We start from the raw sequence: 23,860 nt of genomic DNA on the forward strand, positions 1-23,860 counted from the left end.
ATCCTGGTAGCGAAGCTGTTTGCCTGTTAGCGAGGGCCGTGGAGGCTTGGACTGCGTCCCAAATGGTACGCCAAATAGTGCACTATTTTTACCAGAGCTTTATGGGTCCTGGTCAAGAGAGAACCTCATACAGTTGAAGTCGGAAGTTTACAAACACCTTAGCCAAATACATTTAAACTCAGTTTGTCACAATTCCTGATATTTAGTCCTAGTAAAAATTCCCTGTCTTAGGTCAGTTAGGATCACCACTTAATTTTAAGAATGTGAAATGTCAGAATAATAGTAGAGAATGATTTCTTTCTTTCATCACATTCCCAGAGGGTCAGACGTTTACATACACTCAATTAGTATTTGGTAGCATTGCCTTCAAATTGTTTAACTTGGGTCAAACATTTCGGGTAGCCTTCCACAAGCTTCCCACAATTAGTTGGGTGAATTTAGGCCCATTCCTCCTGACACAGCTGGTGTAGCCAGCAGCATACCACCCTGCGTACCACTGCTGGCTTGCCTCTGAAGCTAAGCAGCGTTGGTACTGGTCAGTTCCTGGATGGGAGACCAGATGCTGCTGGAAGTGTTGTTGGAGGGCCGGTAGGAGGCACTCTTTCCTCTTTCCTCTGGTCTAAAAAAATATCCCGATCCCCAGGGCACTGCCCTGTGTAGGGTGCTGTCTTTCGGATGGGATGTTAAATGGGTGTCCTGACTCTCTGAGGTCATTAAAGATCCCATGGCACTTATTGTAAGAGTAGGGGTGTTAATCCCGGTGTCCTGGCTAAAATTATGTATGCTTGGGGTCATTGTCCATTTGGAAGACCCATTTGCGACCAAGCTTAAACTTCCTGACTGATATCTTGAGATGGTGCTTCAATATATCCACATAATTGTCCTCCCCCATGATGCCGTCTATTTTGTGAAGTGCACCAGTCCCTCCTGCAGCAAAGTACCCCCACAAAATGATGCTGCCATCCCCGTGCTTCACGGTTGGGATGGTGTTCTTCGGCTTGCAAGCCTCCCCTTTTCCTCCAAACATAACAATGGTCATTATGGCCAAACAGTTCTGTCAGACCAGAGGACATTTCTCCATAAAGTACGATCTTTGTCCCCATGTCTAGTTGCAAACGGTAGTCTGGCTTTTTTATGGTGGTTTTGGAGCAGTGGCTTCTTCCTTGCTGAGCGGCCTTTCGTGTTATGTCGATATAGGACTGGTATTTACTGTGGATATAGATAATTTTGTACCTGTTTCCTCCAGCATCTTCACAAGGTCCTTTGTTGTTGTTCTGGGATTGATTTGCACTTTTCGCACCAAAGTACATTCATCTCTAGGAGACAGAACGCATCTCCTTCCTGAGTGGTATGACAGCTGCGTGGTCCCATGGTGTTTATACTTGCGTACTATTGTTGGCACAGATGAACGTGGTACCTTCAGGCGTTTGGAAATTGCTCCCAAGGATGAACCAGACTTGTGGAGGTCCACCATTTATTTTCTGAAGTCTTGGCAGATTTCTTTAGATTTTCCCATGATGTCAAGCAAAGATACACTGAGTTTGAAGGTAGGCCTTGAAATACATTCACAGGTACACCTCCAATTGACTCAAATGATGTCAATTAGCCAATCAGAAGCTTCTAACGCCATAACATCATTTTCTGGAATTTTCCAAGCTGTTTAAAGGCACAGTCAAGTTAGTGTATGTAAACTTCTGACCCACTGGAATTGTGATACAGTGAATTATAAGTGAAATAATCTGTCTGTAAACAATTGTTGGAAAAATGACTTGTGTCATGCACAAAGTAGATGTCCTAACCAATTTGCCAAAACTATAGTTTCTTAACAAGAAATTTGTGGAGTGGTTGAAAAACAAGTTTTAATGACTCCAACCTAAGTGTATGTAAACTTCCGACTTCAACTGTGTGTGCAGAACAGCCAAGGAATGACTATAAACAGTCAGTAATAGAGTTAACAATGATAAAGACTCACTTAAGTCTCCCTTTGAATGCTCTCTGGATAGCTTCAACCAGTGGAGGCTGCTGAGAGGAGAATGGAAAATGTTTGATGTATTTGATATCATTCCACTCATTCTGCTCCAGCCATTATCACCCCAATTAAAGTGCCACCATCCTCCTATGCATTCAACTGTATCTGATTGGGCCTATTATCAATAGCATAAGCAATTTCTGCTAATGGTGTAGCATAAGTAGCAGTAGCCATGCTAACTCTGCCTCTAGAAGTACCAGTGGTTTTCCTTGAGCAGGTATACTACTAGTCCTGATGTTTGTTTGGTTTCCTGTTGTTGTCAATGATGGAGAAACTAACTTCTCTCTGAGTCTGTACTGTACTGTATGTACACACCCACACCCACACACGCACACACACACACACACACACACACACACACACACACACACACACACACACACACACACACACACACACACACAATAACTTCTCTCTAGTTCTCCAGCTGTGCATGAGGCTTCAGCTGGCTCCGCTGCTCCGCGTGGGCTGCCCTGCTTTGGCTGAATATGACCACAGTACACACACACACACCGCCGGGAACCGAGGAGAGAGAGTGGGTTTGACAGGACTTCCATGGGCATAACAGCACTGTGTGTCCTGGACTGACTGTTTGTCTGTCTGGGTACTCAACTGGGCCAGATTAAAACATAACCCCTGTCTTTCTGTCTGTCTGTCTGGGAACTCAACTGGGACAGATTAAAACATAACCCCTGTCTGTCTGTCTGTCTGTCTGTCTGTGAACTCAACTGGGCCAGATTAAAACATAACCCCTGTCTGTCTGTCTGTCTGTCTGTCTGTCTGTCTGTCTGTCTGTCTGTGAACTCAACTGGGCCAGATTAAAACATAACCCCTGTCTGTCTGTCTGTCTGTCTGTCTGTCTGTCTGTCTGTCTGTCTGTCTGTCTGTATGTCTGTCTGTGAACTCAACTGGGCCAGATTAAAACATAACCCCTGTCTGTCTGTCTGTCTGGGAACTCAACTGGGCCAGATTAAAACATAACCCCTGTCTGTCTGTCTGTCTGGGAACTCAACTGGGCCAGATTAAAACATAACCCCTGTCTGTCTGTCTGTCTGGGAATTCAACTGGGCCAGATTAAAACATAACCCCTGTCTGTCTGTCTGTCTGTCTGTCTGTCTGTCTGTCTGGGAACTCAACTGGGCCAGATTAAAACATAACCCCTGTCTGTCTGTCTGTCTGGGAACTCAACTGGGCCAGATTAAAACATAACCCCTGTCTGTCTGTCTGTCTGGGAACTCAACTGGGCCAGATTAAAACATAACCCCTGTCTGTCTGTCTGTCTGGGAATTCAACTGGGCCAGATTAAAACATAACCCCTGTCTGTCTGTCTGTCTGTCTGTCTGTCTGTCTGGGAACTCAACTGGGCCAGATTAAAACATAACCCCTGTCTGTCTGTCTGTCTGGGAACTCAACTGGGCCAGATTAAAACATAACCCCTGTCTGTCTGTCGTTCTGGGAACTCAACTGGGCCAGATTAAAACACAACCCCTGTCTGTCTGTCTGTCTGTCTGTCTGTCTGTCTGTCTGTCTGTCTGTCTGTCTGTCTGTCTGTCTGTCTGTCTGTCTGCCTGTCTCGGGTCGGTCTGTCTGTCTCGGTCGGTCTGTCTGTCTGGGAACTCAACTGGGACAGATTAAAACATAACCCCTGTCTTTCTGTCTGTCTGTCTGGGAACTCAACTGGGCCAGATTAAAACATAACCCCTGTCTTTCTGTCTGTCTGTCTGGGAACTCAACTGGGACAGATTAAAACATAACCCCTGTCTTTCTGTCTGGGAACTCAACTGGGCCAGATTAAAACATAATCCCTGTCTGTCTGTCGTTCTGGGAACTCAACTGGGCCAGATGTCTGTCTGTCTGTCTGTCTGTCTGTCTGTCTGGGAACTCAACTGGGACAGATTAAAACATAACGTCTGTCTGTCTGTCTGTCTGTCTGTCTGTCTGTCTGTCTGTCTGTCTGGGAACTCAACTGGGACAGATTAAAACATAACGTGTCTGTCTGTCTGTCGGTCTGTCTGGGAACTCAACTGGGCCAGATTAAAACATAACCCCTGTCTGTCTGTCGTTCTGGGAACTCAACTGGGCCAGATTAAAACATAACCCCTGTCTGTCTGTCTGCCTGTCTGTCTGTCTCGGGTCGGTCTGTCTGTCTCGGTCGGTCTGTCTGTCTGGGAACTCAACTGGGACAGATTAAAACATAACTCTTGTCTGTCTGTTCAGGACTGTTCGGTTCACTTTGCATCTGTCTCTGCTCTGTGGTGTGGCCTAAAAACACCAAATTGGATGGATCCATTTTTGCATGCCCTTTCTGTAGATAGTTCCTATCTAGAATAGATGCATCTTTTTCTGTGATCCTGGATGTATTGTTTTTGTACCATTCTAAGAGTGCGTTTGTAGGAAGATAGCAGATGGTGCATCCATTTCACAACTAATTGTAAAAGCGAGCGAGTGCACCCTGCGTTTTTCATTGCGACATATCAGTGAGAGAAAATGGTGGTCAGACTTATGATGATTTTCTCCTAATGCAATCTTACATTATTTTGCTGGACGACGGCACAGAACACCATGGCCCAAACCAAATCTGAGGAAATCCATCTAAACCCTGTATCAACAACACTCAGTCTGTAAAGAAACACTAAGACCGTGTGCCTGGTTCGGCAAGGCAGGGCAAATACTTCCAGGGACTGCCGGGGACCATGGGGCCCGAACTCTGTTTAAAGAGACTTATTTATTGATACGTGTTTATTTTCCTAAGGAGTTTAGCCGGGAACTAATCCTCTCCCCAACGAACACGGTCAACAAGTGCAAAGTGGTATTTGATTACATTATTACTGGTGTGCGGTTGGAGCGGGCGACTGAGATTTGAGAGAGATGTGGTGGGACGCGTCAAGGGGATGAAACCTAAACCCCTCGATTAAATAAACTGTGGATGGAGCTAGCTGGGCCTGGGAGCTAGGCCTGCAATGTACTGTAAACCCTGGTCCCGAGCAGAGGAGAGAAAAGAGAAAGGGAAGAGGAGAAGGGTAGTCACTATGAGGGGAGAGGAGTAGTGATTGGGAGAGGAGAGGGGTAGTCACTGAGAGGGGAGAGGAGTGAGAGAGGAGAATATAATGGAGGGGGAGAGAGGAGAGGAGAAGAGAGGAAGGAGAGAACAGAAGAGAGAAGAGAGGAACGTCCCATACTTGTTAAGTTAGAGCGCTGTAGAGCGCTGTGTGTGTGTGTGTGTGTGTGTGTGTGTGTGTGTGTGTGTGTGCCCCTGTCCCCAAAGTCTGACTGTCTGCCACTTAAAGCTATGTTCTATCCTGTCACTGATTCACAGGAATCCCACTTCTCTTTGCCAGATCACTCCCAGGTTTCCCCCAGTCCACTGTAAGAATGAGTCGTAAGCAGGAAGAAAATGCATATTCCCACATGTGCATGCTCAATATGTAGTCGCTAATCCACATTTCAATTTATGGCCCTAGTACACTAGCATGGTTAAATGTCCGCGCGCCACTTTGGCCGCTCAGAGTGGCTCACTTGTGGGCGTGCTGGCAGCATATTGCAGCAGTTCAGTTGTGCATCAATAATTCAGCATAGCAAGTTTGTATGAAGGTCTGGTTATTAAATGGGTAAATAGTATCATCCATTCTCCGTTTCATGAAGTTATTCACAGGTAAATAGTAGTACGCTCCAAATCACTCTGGTGACACAAACGTTGTTGCCCTGTCTCCAATCGTCCACATTCAGAGTGTTTTCTAACCAAATATACTAACAATATGCATATATTAGCAACTGGGACTGAGTAGCAGGCAGTTTACTCTGGACACCTCTGGGCACCTTATTCATCCAAGCTACTCAATGCTGCCCCCAGCCATAAGAAGTTAACACACACACATGGACGCAGCGGTCTAAGGCACTGCATCTCATTGCAAGAGGTGTAACAACAGTCCCTGGTTCGAATCCAGGCTGTATCACATCCGGCCGTGATTGGGAGTCCCATAGGGCGGCGCACAATTGGCCCAGCGTCGTCCGGGCCGTCACTGTAAATAAGAACTTGTTCTTAACTGACTTGCCTAGTTAAATAAAGGTTACACACACACACACACCACACTGACCAAAAAGTTATTTTGTTGGCATTTATCTATGTCCCCATTACGAGTAAAATATAATCCAAATCTATTTCTTTCATTTAGTTGTTGTGCTGTTTTGTTGTTCATATGTTCAATCATTTCATTCTCAACCAGGATTTCTATGGAACGCCGTTTGGGTCTTTGCGTGTCAAAATATATACTATTTGATGTGTCAAATAACACTATTTGACATGTCAAATAAACTTGTTGACCAATCAGGACCTGAATATGACTGCACGTCACATAATAATTTAACACGTTCATACATTTTTAATGTAGTTATTACACATTGATTACACTATCACTCGTATTTCATATGTCACAACGATGCATCGATACATATGCTATGATGCTGGTAAAGTTGTCTCGCACACCTACAGTGGTGGCCATAAAAAAGCTAGCTAGCTCATGGATGCAAACAATGTTCTTTCCCAAAACCATAGCAGAACGAAAATAATTTTTGTACAGCTTTGACAGTGCTACTGTATCTTCCTGCAAAGACCCAAACGGCGTTCCATAGTATGTATGTCGTGAAGCTGTGAACTCCGGTCAGGCAACATCTGAAAAATACACTTGGTAGTGTGTACCGGTGCTCAACCAGTCGGCGAAAGCCAACATCACCCACGACAGAGAACGGTTGATTGTCAAGGGCAATGAATTCCATTATCTTGGCTTTAAAAACCTCTTAGCGTCCCCTGAGACGTCTGCGTCCCACCCAGCCATCTGGAAATGCAAATGTGCTACGCCAAATGCTAATAGCACTCGTTAAAACTCAAACGTTCATTAAAACACACATGCAGGGTACTGAATTAAAGCTACACTCGTTGTGAATCTAGCCAACAAGTCAGATTTTTAAAATGCTTTTCGGCAAAAGCATGAGAAGCTATTATCTGATAGCATGCAACACCCCAAAATACCTGAAGGGGACCTAAACAAAATAATTAGCGTAGCCGGCGCTACACAAAACGCAGAAATAAAATATAAAACATTCATTACCTTTGACGAGCTTCTTTGTTGGCACTCCTATATGTCCCATAAACATCACTATTGGGTATTTTAGTTGATTAAATCGGTCCATATATACCCAAAATATCCATCTATGAAAACTGTGTGATCCAGAAAAAAACACCGTTTCAAAACGCAACGTCATTTTTTTAAATTAAAAAAGTTGCCTATAAACTTTCACAAAACACTTCAAAATGCTTTTGTAATCCAACTTTAGGTATTAGTAAACGTTAATAATCTATCAAATTGATCACGGGGCGATGTGTATTCAATAGCTCCACGTCTTCAAATCATGGTCGGAAATCTCTCTTCCAAAACATCCTGTCGGAGACCGGATGGTATGGGGTCTCTCTTCTTCGTTTGACCAAGGAACAACCTCCAGGCAATTGCCAAGACTGGCGACATCGTGTGGAAGCTGTAGGACTTGTAATCTCGGAGCCATCTATTTTGCTGTGCCATAGACAATACATGCAAGTGGCGCATTGATATTTTTTCCACTTTTTGGTGATCAGTTTTCCTTGGGCTTTTCGACGAAACACACGTTCTGTTATAGTCACAGCCATGATTTAACCAGTTTTAGAAACGTCAGAGTGTTTTCTATCCACACATACTAATCATATGCATATACTATATTCCTGGCATGAGTAGCAGGACTGTAACGGCGTTATGTTCTTTAATGAAGAAATAGACGATACATGAAATAACTTATTATATACAAAAACAACAAACGGAACGAGAAAACCTATACAGCCTGTCTGGTGACAACTAACACAGAGACAGGAACAATCACCCACAAACCCACAGTGCCGGGGCGGCAGCGTAGCCTAGTGGTTAGAGCGTTGGACTAGTAACCGGAAGGTTGCACAAACCCCGGATAGGCAGTTAACCCACTGTTCCTAGGCCGTCATTGTAAATAAGAATTTGTTCTTAACTAACCCCAGGCTGGAAGGTTGCAAGTTCAAACCCCCCTGAGCTGACAGAACCCCCCTAAGGTACAAATCCTCAAAACCATAGGGAGGGTCCGAGTGGGCGTCTGTCCATGAGAACAGGGCAGTTAACCCACCTGTTCCTCCCTCCTCTCTACATTTTCCTCTTCTGTCTCTGCTGCTAAAGCCACTCACCACTTAAATAAATCTGCCTCTAACCCTAGGAAGCTTTGCCACCTTCTTCCCTCCTGAATCTTCCCCCCCTCTCTGCAGATGACTAAATTTTGAAAAGAAGTAAAATCCTCGCTTGCTAAGTCAAACGAAAACAACCTCTTTCTCCCCTCTCTCTCCAGATGAACCTGCCCGCTGCCCGCTGACCCTATCCCCTCCTCTCTTCTCCAGACCATTTCCGGAGACCTTCTCCCTTACCTCACCTCGCTCATCAACTCATCCCTGACCGCTGGCTACGTCCCTTCCGTCTTCAAGAGAGCGAGAGTTGCACCCCTTCTGAAAAAACCTACACTCGATCCCTCCGATGTCAACAACTACAGACCAGTATCCCTTCTTTCTTTTCTCTCCAAAACTCTTGAACGTGCCGTCCTTGGCCAGCTCTCCCGCTATCTCTCTCAGAATGACCTTCTTGATCCAAATCAGTCAGGTTTCAAGACTAGTCATTCAACTGAGACTGCTCTTCTCTGTATCACGGAGGCGCTCCGCACTGCTAAAGCTAACTCTCTCTCCTCTGCTCTCATCCTTCTAGACCTATCGGCTGCCTTCGATACTGTGAACCATCAGATCCTCCTCTCCACCCTCTCCGAGTTGGGCATCTCCCGGCGCGGCCCACGCTTGGATTGCGTCCTACCTGACAGGTCGCTCCTACCAGGTGGCGTGGCGAGAATCTGTCTCCTCACCACGCGCTCTCACCACTGGCGTCCCCAGGGCTCTGTTCTAGGCCCTCTCCTATTCTCGCTATACACCAAGTCACTTGGCTCTGTCATAACCTCACATGGTCTCTCCTATCATTGCTATGCAGACGACACACAATTAATCTTCTCCTTTCCCCCTTCTGATGACCAGGTGGCGAATCGCATCTCTGCATGTCTGGCAGACATATCAGTGTGGATGACGGATCACCACCTCAAGCTGAACCTCGGCAAGACGGAGCTGCTCTTCCTCCCGGGGAAGGACTGCCCGTTCCATGATCTCGCCATCACGGTTGACAACTCCATTGTGTCCTCCTCCCAGAGCGCTAAGAACCTTGGCGTGATCCTGGACAACACCCTGTCGTTCTCAACTAACATCAAGGCGGTGGCCCGTTCCTGTAGGTTCATGCTCTACAACATCCGCAGAGTACGACCCTGCCTCACACGAAGCGGCGCAGGTCCTAATCCGGGCACTTGTCATCTCCCGTCTGGATTACTGCAACTCGCTGTTGGCTGGGCTCCCTGCCTGTGCCATTAAACCCCTACAACTCATCCAGAACGCCGCAGCCCGTCTGGTGTTCAACCTTCCCAAGTTCTCTCACGTCACCCCGCTCCTCCGCTCTCTCCACTGGCTTCCAGTTGAAGCTCGCATCCGCTACAAGACCATGGTGCTTGCCTACGGAGCTGTGAGGGGAACGGCACCTCAGTACCTCCAGGCTCTGATCAGGCCCTACACCCAAACAAGGGCACTGCGTTCATCCACCTCTGGCCTGCTCGCCTCCCTACCACTGAGGAAGTACAGTTCCCGCGCAGCCCAGTCAAAACTGTTCGCTGCTCTGGCCCCCCAATGGTGGAACAAACTCCCTCACGACGCCAGGACAGCGGAGTCAATCACCACCTTCCGGAGACACCTGAAACCCCACCTCTTTCAGGAATACCTAGGATAGGATAAAGTAATCCTTCTCACCCCCCTTACTAGATTTAGATGCACTATTGTAAAGTGGCTGTTCCACTGGATGTCTTAAGGTGAACGCACCAATTTGTAAGTCGCTCTGGATAAGAGCGTCTGCTAAATGACTTAAATGTAATGTAATGTAAATGTGGCGGCTCCGGCTCGGGACGTGGACCCCACTCCATTAATGTCTTAGTTCCTCCCCCTTGCTTCCTGGGATAGTCCACCCTCGCCGCCGACCATGGCCTAGTAGTCCTCACCCAGAACCCCACTGGACTGAGGGGCAGCTCGTGACTGAGGCAGCTCGGGACTGAGGGGTAGCTCGGGACTGAGGGGAAGCTCGGGACTGAGGGGTAGCTCGGGACTGAGGGGAAGCTCGGGACTGAGGGGCAGCTCAGCACTGAGGGGAAGCCCAGCACTGAGAGGAAGCTCAGCACTGAGAGGAAGCTCAGGCAGGTAGTTGGTTCCGGAAGAGTCTGGTTGACTGGCAGATCTGGAAGAGTCTGGTTGACTGGCAGATCTGGCTGCTCCATATAGACTGGCTGCTCTGGCTGCTCCATGCAGACTGGCAGCTCCATGCAGACTGACAGCTCTGGCTGCTCTATGCAGACTGGCAGCTCTGTGCAGACTGGCAGCTCTATGCAGACTGACAGCTCTGGCTGCTCCATGCAACCTGGCAGCTCTGGCTGCTCCATGCAACCTGGCAGATCTGGCTGCTCCATGCAGACTGACAGCTCTGGCTGCTCCATGCAGGCTGGCAGCTCTGGCTGCGCTGAACAGGCAGGAGGCTCCGGCAGCGCAGGAGAGGAGAAAGGCTCTGGCTGCGCTAAACAGGCGGGAGACTCCAGCAGCGCTGTAGAGGAGGAAGGCTCTGGCTGCGCTGAACAGGCGGGAGGCTCCGGCAGCGCAGGAGAGGAGGAAAGCGCTGGCTGCGCTGAACAGGCGGGACGCACTGAAGGCCTGGTGCGTGGTGCTGGAACTGGTGGTACTGGATCGAGGACACGCACAGGAAGCCTGGTGCGGGGAGCTGCCACCGGAGGACTGGTGTGTGGATGTGGCTCTGGATAGACCGGACCGTGCAGGCGCACTGGAGCTCTTGAGCACCGAGCCTGCCCAACCTTACCTGGCTCGATGCCCACTCTAGCCCGGCCAATACGAAGAGCTGGTATGTACCACACCGGGCTATGCACCCGCACTGGAGACACCGTGCGCTCCATAGCATAACACGGTGCCTGCCCGGTCTCTCTAGCCCCCCGGTAAGCACAGGGAGTTTGCGCAGGTCTCCTACCTGGCATCGCCATACTCCCTGTGAGCCCCCCCCAATACATTTTTGGGGCTGACTCTCAGGCTTCCATCCGCGTCGCCGTGCTGCCTCTTCATACCAGCGCCTCTCCGCTTACGCCGCCTCCAGTTCTTCTTTGGGGCATCGATATTCACCAGGCTGTGCCCATGGTCCTTTTCCGTCCAATATCTCTTCCCAAGTCCAGAAGTCCTTTGATTGCTGCTCCTCACAATAAACAGGGGGAGTTGGCTCAGGTCTGAACCCTGACTCTGCCACACTCTCCCTGAGGCCCCCCCCCCAATACATTTTTGGGGCTGACTTTCGGGTTTCTTTCTGCGCCGCCGTGTTTTTCTCTTCGACTCCATTCTCCTATAGCCCTCTTCGCACTGCTCCAGCGAATCCCAGGCGGGCTCCGGCACTCTCTCTGGGTCGACCGCCCACCTGTCTATTTCCTCCCAAGTCGTATACTCTATACTCCTGCTGTCCATAACGTCCTCCCATGTCCATTCCTCTTTTCGCTGCTCCTGCTGTCGCTGCCTGTTACCACGCCGCTCGGTACGGGTGTGGTGGGTGATTCTGTAACCGCGTTCGTCTGTTGAAGGAGAAGCGGACCAAAATGCAGCGTGGTGGTTACTCATGTTCTTTAATGAAGAAATAGACGATACATGAAATAACTAATTATATACAAAAACAACAAACGGAAAGAGAAAACCTATACAGCCTGTCTGGTGACAACTAACACAGAGACAGGAACAATCACCCACAAACCCACAGTGAAACCCAGGCTACCTAAATATGGTTCCCAATCAGAGACAACGAGAATCACCTGACTCTGATTGAGAACCGCCTCAGGCAGCCAAGCCTATACTAGACACACCCCTAATCAGCCACAATCCCAATGCCTACAAAAAAACAATACGACAACACAATAAACCCATGTCACACCCTGGCCTGAACAAATAATTAAAGAAAACACAAAATACTAAGACCAAGGCGTGACAAGGACACTGAAATGTTGCGCGATTTTTAACAGAATGTTCGAAAAAGTAAGCCATAGGCTGAAGAGGTTAATGGATTTTGCCTTTGAGTTGTCTTGCTGAAATGTTCTTACTCTTTCAAATGACTGCTGGACTTGTTGACTGCTCGATCCACACAGCAGACATTGTGGGCTAGGTTAGGAATGCTGTGTTGCACGTGTAGCGCAACATTTTACGTTGGGTCATTACGTCATGTACCTACGTTATATAGGTATGGCACGTCAGCTTGACATCGGTTTTTAACATCAGCGTTAAACTAGACATCCGGCCGATACTGATGTTGGCATTTTTAGCTAATATCGGCCGATTCCGATATGTTCACCGATATATTGTGAATCATATGCTTACTGCACAACAGTGTGCTGTTTTTTAAATTCTGGTCCTGTATATATTAATTACAAATCAGCCTTTAACTAGTTAAATCATGTGTTCTACTCTACCGCAGAGTTACAATGTGTAACCATTGATGTCCCAGGATTGGTAAATACTGTTGAAGTATATAATTCTAATATATACAAGCAGACACAGCACCATTCAAAAACTGGAGTTTGATACTCCTGATATTGGGTATGACTGAAAAAGAATGTCTCACACGCATTCACACCTGAACCGCACCTGTAATATGCCAAGGTAGAGTACATGATCAGTGAATATTTTCAATGTACAGGCTACAATATGGGGAACTCATGCTTGGAAATAACTACATGTATATACGACTTGCAACCTTGGCACAATTAATTTGTATTATATTCTACTCAATCCATAGGCTTCATTGATGCCATTCAGAGTGTCTTGAAGTCAATACAACCAGCTATGATAGCTGAAAGGTTCATTGACATGTAACAGTCATGTGTGTAACAGTCATTTTCTGCAATGTCTTGGGGATTCATGTTTCTATCAATCAAATGTATTTATGAAGCCCTTTTTACATTAGCAGATGTCACAAAGTGCTATTCAGAAACCCAGCCTAAAACCCCAAACAGCAAGCAATGCAGATGTAGAAGCACGGTGGCTAGGAAAAACTCCCTAGAAAGGTAGGAACCTAGGAAGAAACCTAGATAGGAACCAAGCTCTGAGAGGTGGCCAGTCCTCTTCTGGCTGTGCTGAGTGGAGATTATAACAGAACATGGCCAAGATGTTCAAACGTTCATAGATGACCAGCAGGGTCAAATAATGATAATCAGAGTGGTTGTAGGGGGTGCAACAGGTCAGCACCTCAGGAGTTAATGTCAGTTGGCTTTTCATAGCCGAGCAGTCAGAGTTCGAGACAGCAGGTGCGGTAGAGAGAGAGAGAGAGAGAGAGTAGAAAGCAGCAGGTCTGGGGCAAGGTAGCACGTCCAGAGAACAGGTCAGGGTTCCATAGCCACAGGCAGAACAGTTGACACTGGAGCAGCAGCACAACCAGGTGGACTGGGGACAGCCAGGAGTCATCAGGCCAGGTAGTCCTGAGGCATGATCCTAGGGCTCAGGTCCTCCGGGAGTGAAAGGAGCGGGAGAGAGAGAGAATTAGAGGGAGCATACTTAAATTCACACAGGACACCGGATAAGACAGGAGAATAACATCAGATATAACAGACTGGCCCTAGCCACCGACACATAAACTATTGAAGCATAGATACTGGAGGTTGAGACAGGAGGGGTTGGGAGACATTGTGGCCCCATCTGACAATACCTCCGGACAGAGCCAACCAGGCAGGATATAACCCTACCCACTTTGCCAAAGCACAGCCCCCACACCACTAGAGGGATATCCGCAGACCACCAACTTACTACCCTGAGATAAGGCTGAGTATAGCCCATTGAGATTACCTCCACCGTACAAGCCAGAGGGTGTGTTGACCCGGACAGGAAGATCACGTCAGTGACTCAACCCACTCAAGTGAGGATTGTGAAGAGATGAGTCCACAGTAAAGACTTAAAGGTCAAGACCAAGTCTGCGTCTCTCACATGGATTAACAAACCATTCCATAAAAATGTAGCTCTATAGGAGAAATCCCTGCCCCCAATGATTAACTGGTGGAAGCAATTAAAACCACTGTTCTGAACTAATACCAAACTTTTTAGGGTCCATACACAGATCAGCTACCTAGCTAGCTACACATTCATAGGCATACAATGATTTTTTTCCTCCACTACACAATAAACAAGAAAAGAGTTAGTTAGCTACATTACTTCAGCTGCATTGCATGGCAAATATCAGCAAGGGAAGCTAACAACATTGTACATTCAATTTGCAGTAAATGCTTTAGCTAGATTCTTTACATCCACTGTTTCACAAGACGACAGCCTGGTTTGCTGGTTTTCTGAGGAGTCCCTAAAAAAACGATCTCATTACAATTTCATACTCATGTCAAAACGGCCATAAAGCTAGCTAGCTAGCTGGCTAATGTTTGCTAGTCAGCTAGCTTGCTAAATAGCCATTTTTATCAATTTTATGATTCATTATGACGTTATAATTACTTACATTTTCTTCCATCCTAGTATTTTTGTCAGCCATCTTTGCTGAAGAAAGTCTCCAGCGTTGGGTCGCACAGCATCAAAATTCATCATGGAAACCACTCGATGTGATTGGTCATCATCGCCCAGCGTTCGCTGCTGGTGATTTGCATAAAGTTGGGAAATGCTGAACTTTTTCCACTGCCTCCCACTCAACATTTGCGCCGCCCAACGGTCTCCCACACACTCCGCTTCTCACCGTTTTCCTCCCATTGAAAATGAAAGGGAAGCAATGTTTCACTGTGCGGTGCCGCCCCTACTGTACAAGGGCCGTTACCCGCATATTATGAGAACAATTAAAATGGTAATAAGTGGAGGGCGCTCAAACAACGCTCATCATCATTGAAAAGGAAAAGGTGCAGCGCTAGCTCATCATCATTGAAAAGGAAAAGGTGCAGCGCTAGCTCACCATCATTGAAAAGGAAAAGGTGCAGCGCTAGCTCACTATCATTGAAAAGGAAAAGGTGCAGCGCTAGCTCATCATCATTGAAAAGGAAAAGGTGCAGCGCTAGCTCACCATCATTGGAAAAATCCCAAAGTATCCTTTTAAAAACTCCATGTTTTATTTATTTAAGTTAAAAGGTTAACGTTCTGGCCATCAATGTCCTTCATCAGAACCAATCATTGAAATGGCAACATGAATACAGACATTTTTATCTTTTCCTCCGAGGAAACACACACACTCTTCAGCCAAGACTAGCTATGACGGGTTGTTTTGGTGCAAAACTCTGTTAGGGAATAGGTTAGGAAGTACAGGCAGCACACTACAGCTCACTACCACTTCCACACTCCATTTCCCCAGGGGGCAGCAGCAACCGTGTCCAGATGCTGAGCCTGGTTGATAAGCACATTAGGTGCTGACAATTAAGCGGGTGATCAAGCAGAGTGGGAGCTTGGAGAATCGTGAGGCTGCTGGTTGGTTTGGTGGCCATGAGGCCTTTTGTTTTGATTTTGAATCTTTAGATTAGGCATGCCAGTTTGCATTTTTATTTTTGTATATATGGTTTCCGTCACCATCTGAACCTAATAATCCGTTTGGGCTGGCCGACCCAAAGGATTTAAGACAGAGCTGAGCCTGGACCTAAGGTTGCTGTCTCCCTGGGCACATGTACATTCAACATCTGGTCGCATATGCTGATTTCACACATAAAATGCACACAATCATTCAGGTTACAGATCATGTAACTAGGCCTAGGACCCCTACACTTAGCAAGTGCAAAAATATTAGTAGGCTAGTTATTGGTTTCGTAACGCCTCCCTAACTCTCCTCACCCAGCTTGACCTGGCTATGTAAGTGTGTGATTTTGTGGATTGTGTGTGTGTGTATGTGTGTGTGTCTCCCTCACCGGGCCATGCTCCCTGAAGCGCTTAAACGCACTGCAGCAGGCCAGAGTCAGATCTAGGATGCTTTTTCTTACAGATACTTAATCACACTTAATTGTGCTTTCCTGGCGCAACGGAACCAACGCAATATATCCCAGGTGTGTCCATCAAAGCAAGCTCAATGAAGAAAACAAACACTATTTGAGCCCAGGTGTGCAGCAGAGCAGCCCAGGTGTGCAGCAGAGCAGCCGACTGCATCCCAGGCTGGTCACTTCAGACTCTGCTCACTGCAGAGGTTGCATCAGTCCACTCTAGATTACACAAGTAGTAAGTGTTTATTTATTTTTTTCCTTTATTTCGACTGGGAGTCATGCTGAGACCAAGCCCACTGGACACACATGTCAATTCAGCATCTATTCAACATTGGTTCAACATAATTTCTTTGAAATGACCTTGATTCAACAAGTGTGTGCCCAGTGGGATAAGTCTCTTTCACCGATGAGCCCTGTATTCACATCAATACACACATGTAAGGTCTGGACTAGAGGTCGACCGATTAATCGGCATGGACGATTTCAAGTTTTTATAACAATCAGTAATCTGCATTTTTGGATGCCAATTATGGACGATTACATTGCATTCCACGAGGAGACTGCGTGGCAGGCTGACCACCTGTTATGCGAGTGCAGCAAGGAGCCAAGGTTGCTAGCTAGCATTAAACTTATCTTATAAAAAACAATGAATCTTAACATAATCACTAGTTAATTACACATGGTTGATGATATTACTAGTTTAACTAGCTTGTCCTGCGTTGCATATAATAAATTCTGTGCCAGTTAATTTATCATCGAATCACAGCCTACTTCGACAAATGGGTGATGATTTAACAAGCGCATTCGCGAAAAAAGTACTGTCGTTGCACCAATGTACCAAACCATAAACATCAACGCCTTTCTTAAAGTCAATACACAAGTATATTTTTTTAACCCTGCATATTTAGGTAAAATCATTTCATGTTAGCAGGCAATATTTACTAGGAAAATTGTGTCACTTCTCTTGCGTTCTGTGCAAGCAGAGTCAGGGTACATGCAGCAGTTTGGGCCGCCTGGCTCGTTGCGAACTGCGTGAAGACCATTTCTTCCTAACAAAGACCGTAATTAATTTGCCAGAATTTGACATTATTATGACATAACATTGAAGGTTGTGTAATGTAACAGCAATATTTATACTTAGAGATGCCACCCGTTCGATAAAATACGGAACGTTTCCGTATTTTACTAAAAGAATAAACGTTTAGTTTTCGAAATTATAGTTTCCGGATTTTACCATATTTATTGACCTAAGGCTCGTATTTCTGTGTGTTATTATAATTAAGTTTATGATTTGATATTTGATAGAGCAGTCTGACTGAGTGGTGGTAGGCAGAAGCAGGCTCGAACAGCACTTCGCAATGCTTGAAGCACAGTGCTGTTTATGACTTCAAGCCTATAAACTCCCGAGATTAGGCTGGCAATACTATAGTGCCTGTAAGAACATCCAATAGTCAAAGGTTTATGAAATAAAAATGGTATAGAGAGAAATAGTCCTATAACTCCTATAATAACTACAACCTAAAACTTTTTAACTGGGAATATTGAAGACTCATGTTGAAAGGAACTACCAGCTTTCATATGTTCTCATGTTCTGAGCAAGGAACTGAAACGTTAGCTTTTTTACATGGCACATATTGCACTTTTACTTTCTTCTCCAACACTGTGTTTTTTGCATTATTTAAACCAAATTGAACATGTTTCATTATTTATTTGAGACTGATTTTATTTATGTATTATATTAAAGTAACTTATATTAAAGTAAAAATAAAAGTGTTCAATCAGTATTGTTGTAATTGTCATTATTTCAAATATATATATATATAAATCGTCCGATTAATCGGTTTGGCTTTTTTTGGTTGAATAATCATAATCGGTCGACCACTAGTCTGGACACACACACACACAAAGCGCATAAACTGATGCATATACACACGCATGCAAACACACACTTCAGCTAAGAAAGTAGACACGGACCCAGTCATATCCACACACTCAGATGGCTCACTCTATGGGAAAGGACTTACCTGTTAGTAGAGGGAGAGGAGAGGAAAGGAGAGGAAAGGAGGGGTCCATTCACATAAAAAGAGAAAAATAATATTAGTAACAATGCAACTATAAGGCCAATCTGCTATCTACTACTGTACATGTTATATAGCTGTTTTAATAAGTAGCTAACAGTATGGCGCTAATTCAGAATGGGGCTAAGCCAGGGGGACAGAGTTCTGTCATAACTTGCAGCGTCAAGCTCAATTATTTATTTCTAAGGACTTTGAACTCTGATAGAATAGCTAGGTACACAAAGACAAAGGTTGAATCCCAAAGGGCAAAATATTGCCTACAGTACATACTGCATTACTTTGACCAGGGACCAAATGGCAACATATTGCCTACAGTACATACTGCATTACTTTGACCAGGGACCAAATGGCAACATATTGCCTACAGTACATACTGCATTACTTTGACCAGGGAGAAAATGGCAACATATTGCCTACAGTACATACTGCATTACTTTGACCAGGGACCAAATGGCAACATATTGCCTACAGTACATACTGCATTACTTTGACCAGGGACCAAATGGCAACATATTGCCTACAGTACATACTGCATTACTTTGACCAGGGACCAAATGGCAACATATTGCCTACAGTACATACTACATTACTTTGACCAGGGACCAAATGGCAACATATGCCTACAGTACATACTGCATTACTTTGACCAGGGACCAAATGGCAACATATTGCCTACAGTACATACTGCATTACTTTGACCAGGGACCAAATGGCAACATATTGCCTACAGTACATACTGCATTACTTTGACCAGGGACCAAATGGCAACATATGCCTACAGTACATACTGCATTACTTTGACCAGGGACCAAATGGCAACATATTGCCTACAGTACATACTGCATTACTTTGACCAGGGACCAAATGGCAACATATTGCCTACAGTACATACTGCATTACTTTGACCAGGGACCAAATGGCAACATATTGCCTAAAGTACATACTACATTAATTTGACCAGGGACCAAATAGCAACATATTGCCTACAGTACATACTGCATTACTTTGACCAGGGACCAAATGGCAACATATTGCCTACAGTACATACTGCATTACTTTGACCAGGGACCAAATGGCAACATATTGCCTACAGTACATACTGCATTACTTTGACCAGGGACCAAATGGCAACATATTGCCTACAGTACATACTGCATTACTTTGACCAGGGACCAAATGGCAACATATTGCCTAAAGTACATACTACATTAATTTGACCAGGGACCAAATGGCAACATATTGCCTACAGTACATACTGCATTACTTTGACCAGGGACCAAATGGCAACATATTGCCTACAGTACATACTGCATTACTTTGACCAGGGACCAAATGGCAACATATTGCCTACAGTACATACTGCATTACTTTGACCAGGGACCAAATGGCAACATATTGCCTACAGTACATACTGCATTACTTTGACCAGGGACCAAATGGCAACATATTGCCTACAGTACATACTGCATTACATTGACCAGGGACCAAATGGCAACATATTGCCTACAGTACATACTGCATTACTTTGACCAGGGACCAAATGGCAACATATTGCCTACAGTACATACTGCATTACTTTGACCAGGGACCAAATGGCAACATATTGCCTACAGTACATACTGCATTACTTTGACCAGGGACCAAATGGCAACATATTGCCTACAGTACATGCTGCATTACTTTGACCAGGGACCAAATGGCAACATATTGCCTACAGTACATACTGCATTACTTTGACCAGGGACCAAATGGCAACATATTGCCTACAGTACATACTTCATTACTTTGACCAGGGACCAAATGGCAACATATTGCCTACAGTACATACTACATTACTTTGACCAGGGACCAAATGGCAACATATTGCCTACAGTACATACTACATTACTTTGACCAGGGACCAAATGGCAACATATTGCCTACAGTACATACTGCATTACTTTGACCAGGGACCAAATGGCAACATATTGCCTAAAGTACATACTGCATTACTTTGACCAGGGACCAAATGGCAACATATTGCCTACAGTACATACTGCATTACTTTGACCAGGGACCAAATGGCAACATATTGCCTACAGTACATACTGCATTACTTTGACCAGGGACCAAATGGCAACATATTGCCTACAGTACATACTGCATTACTTTGACCAGGGACCAAATGGCAACATATTGCCTACAGTACATACTGCATTACTTTGACCAGGGACCAAATGGCAACATATTGCCTACAGTACATGCTGCATTACTTTGACCAGGGACCAAATGGCAACATATTGCCTACAGTACATGCTGCATTACTTTGACCAGGGACCAAATGGCAACATATTGCCTACAGTACATGCTGCATTACTTTGACCAGGGACCAAATGGCAACATATTGCCTACAGTACATACTGCATTACTTTGACCAGGGACCAAATGGCAACATATTGCCTACAGTACATACTGCATTACTTTGACCAGGGACCAAATGGCAACATATTGCCTACTGTACATACTGCATTACTTTGACCAGGGACCAAATGGCAACATATTGCCTACAGTACATACTGCATTACTTTGACCAGGGACCAAATGGCAACATATTGCCTACAGTACATACTGCATTACTTTGACCAGGGACCAAATGGCAACATATTGCCTACAGTACATACTGCATTACTTTGACCAGGGACCAAATGGCAACATATTGCCTACAGTACATACTGCATTACTTTGACCAGGGACCAAATGGCAACATATTGCCTAAAGTACATACTACATTAATTTGACCAGGGACCAAATGGCAACATATTGCCTACAGTACATACTGCATTACTTTGACCAGGGACCAAATGGCAACATATTGCCTACAGTACATACTGCATTACTTTGACCAGGGACCAAATGGCAACATATTGCCTACAGTACATACTGCATTACTTTGACCAGGGACCAAATGGCAACATATTGCCTACAGTACATACTGCATTACTTTGACCAGGGACCAAATGGCAACATATTGCCTACAGTACATACTGCATTACTTTGACCAGGGACCAAATGGCAACATATTGCCTACAGTACATACTGCATTACTTTGACCAGGGACCAAATGGCAACATATTGCCTACAGTACATACTGCATTACTTTGACCAGGGACCAAATGGCAACATATTGCCTACAGTACATACTGCATTACTTTGACCAGGGAGCAAATGGCAACATATTGTCTACAGTACATACTGCATTACTTTGACCAGGGACCAAATGGCAACATATTGCCTACAGTACATGCTGCATTACTTTGACCAGGGACCAAATGGCAACATATTGCCTACAGTACATACTGCATTACTTTGACCAGGGACCAAATGGCAACATATTGCCTACAGTACATACTTCATTACTTTGACCAGGGACCAAATGGCAACATATTGCCTACAGTACATACTACATTACTTTGACCAGGGACCAAATGGCAACATATTGCCTACAGTACATACTGCATTACTTTGACCAGGGACCAAATGGCAACATATTGCCTACAGTACATACTGCATTACTTTGACCAGGGACCAAATGGCAACATATTGCCTACAGTACATACTGCATTACTTTGACCAGGGACCAAATGGCAACATATTGCCTACAGTACATACTGCATTACTTTGACCAGGGACCAAATGGCAACATATTGCCTACAGTACATACTGCATTACTTTGACCAGGGACCAAATGGCAACATATTGCCTACAGTACATACTGCATTACTTTGACCAGGGACCAAATGGCAACATATTGCCTACAGTACATACTGCATTACTTTGACCAGGGACCAAATGGCAACATATTGCCTACAGTACATACTGCATTACTTTGATCAGGGACCAAATGGCAACATATTGCCTACAGTACATACTGCATTACTTTGACCAGGGACCAAATGGCAACATATTGCCTAAAGTACATACTGCATTACTTTGACCAGGGACCAAATGGCAACATATTGCCTACAGTACATACTGCATTACTTTGACCAGGGACCAAATGGCAACATATTGCCTACAGTACATACTGCATTACTTTGACCAGGGACCAAATGGCAACATATTGCCTACAGTACATACTGCATTACTTTGACCAGGGACCAAATGGCAACATATTGCCTACAGTACATACTGCATTACTTTGACCAGGGACCAAATGGCAACATATTGCCTACAGTACATACTGCATTACTTTGACCAGGGACCAAATGGCAACATATTGCCTACAGTACATGCTGCATTACTTTGACCAGGGACCAAATGGCAACATATTGCCTACAGTACATGCTGCATTACTTTGACCAGGGACCAAATGGCAACATATTGCCTACAGTACATACTGTATTACTTTGACCAGGGACCAAATGGCAACATATTGCCTACAGTACATACTGCATTACTTTGACCAGGGACCAAATGGCAACATATTGCCTACAGTACATACTGCATTACTTTGACCAGGGACCAAATGGCAACATATTGCCTACAGTACATACTGCATTACTTTGACCAGGGACCAAATGGCAACATATTGCCTGCAGTATTGCATTAAATGTGATTTAACTAGGCAAGTCAGTTATTTCTTATTTACAATGACAGCAGACGACACTGGGCCAATTGTGCACCACTCCCAATCACGGCCGGATGTGATGCAGACTGGATTCGAACCAGAGACTGCAGTGACACCTCTTGACCTGAGATGCAGTGCCTTAGACCGCTGCGCCACTTCGGAGTGTTACTTTGACAAGGGGCCAAAGGGCGTTGCAAAATGAATGTACACTACATGTTATTCAATCATTTCATCCAAATTGTTTGCTCGCATCAACGAGCGTCTGCGTAGCCAGGCGCTAAAATAGAACTTGGTTCTATTTTAGACGCGCTGCAAGTCCCGCGAGTCCCGTGCTGCAAGTCCCGCGCTGCAAGCCCTGTCCCCAAAAGAATACAGTTGGTTCACAGTTCTGGTATTTTAACCTGCGTGTCATGAACTTGTCTGGTGGGGATAGACAAAATCAACACATGCACATGGAGCACGCAGAGGCACGCGTGTTAGCATGTTAGTCTACACATGTTCTAAGTTAATTGGTGAGTGTACAAAACAATAAGAACGCCTTCTTAATATTGAGTTGTAACCCCCCCCACCCCTTTTGCCATTAGAGCAGCCTCCATTTGTCAGGGCATGGACTCTACAAGATGATGTCGAAAGCATTCCACAGGGATGCTGGCCCATGTTGACTCAAATGATTCCCACAGTTGTGTGAAGTTGGCTGGATGTCCTTTGGGTGGTGGACCATTCTTGATTCCCAGTGTGAAAACCCCAGCAGCATTGCAGTTCTTGACACACTCAAACCGATACGCCTGGCACCTACTACCATACCCATCATGCCCATTCACCCTCTGAATGGCACACATACACAATCCATGTCTCAAGGCTTAGAAATCCTTATTTAACCCGTCTCCTCCACTTCATCTACACTCTTTGAAGTGGATTTAACATTAACAAGGGATCATAGCTTTCATCTGTATTCACCTGTTCAGACTATCATCGAAAGAGCAGGTGTTCATAATGTTTTGT

General features: G+C 45.3%; 1 protein-coding gene across 5 annotated transcripts in view; it reads right to left on the reverse strand.

Annotated features, from left to right (window-relative positions):
* LOC115128564 (thyroid hormone receptor beta) overlaps window positions 1-23,860 on the reverse strand; it is a 166,979-nt gene that overhangs the window by 117,845 nt on the left and 25,274 nt on the right. Inside the window, exon 1 of one of the 5 annotated variants that reach the window (XM_065017808.1) lies at window positions 18,199-18,363. The exons of the other annotated variants lie outside the window; for them this stretch is intronic. The gene's annotated coding sequence lies outside the window, so the exon portion shown is untranslated. Of the gene's footprint in view, window positions 1-18,198; window positions 18,364-23,860 lie in introns of those variants that run through there. 5 annotated transcript variants of the gene reach the window in all.

Source organism: Oncorhynchus nerka, linkage group LG4, assembly GCF_034236695.1.
Source record: "Oncorhynchus nerka isolate Pitt River linkage group LG4, Oner_Uvic_2.0, whole genome shotgun sequence".
NCBI lineage: Eukaryota > Metazoa > Chordata > Actinopteri > Salmoniformes > Salmonidae > Oncorhynchus > Oncorhynchus nerka.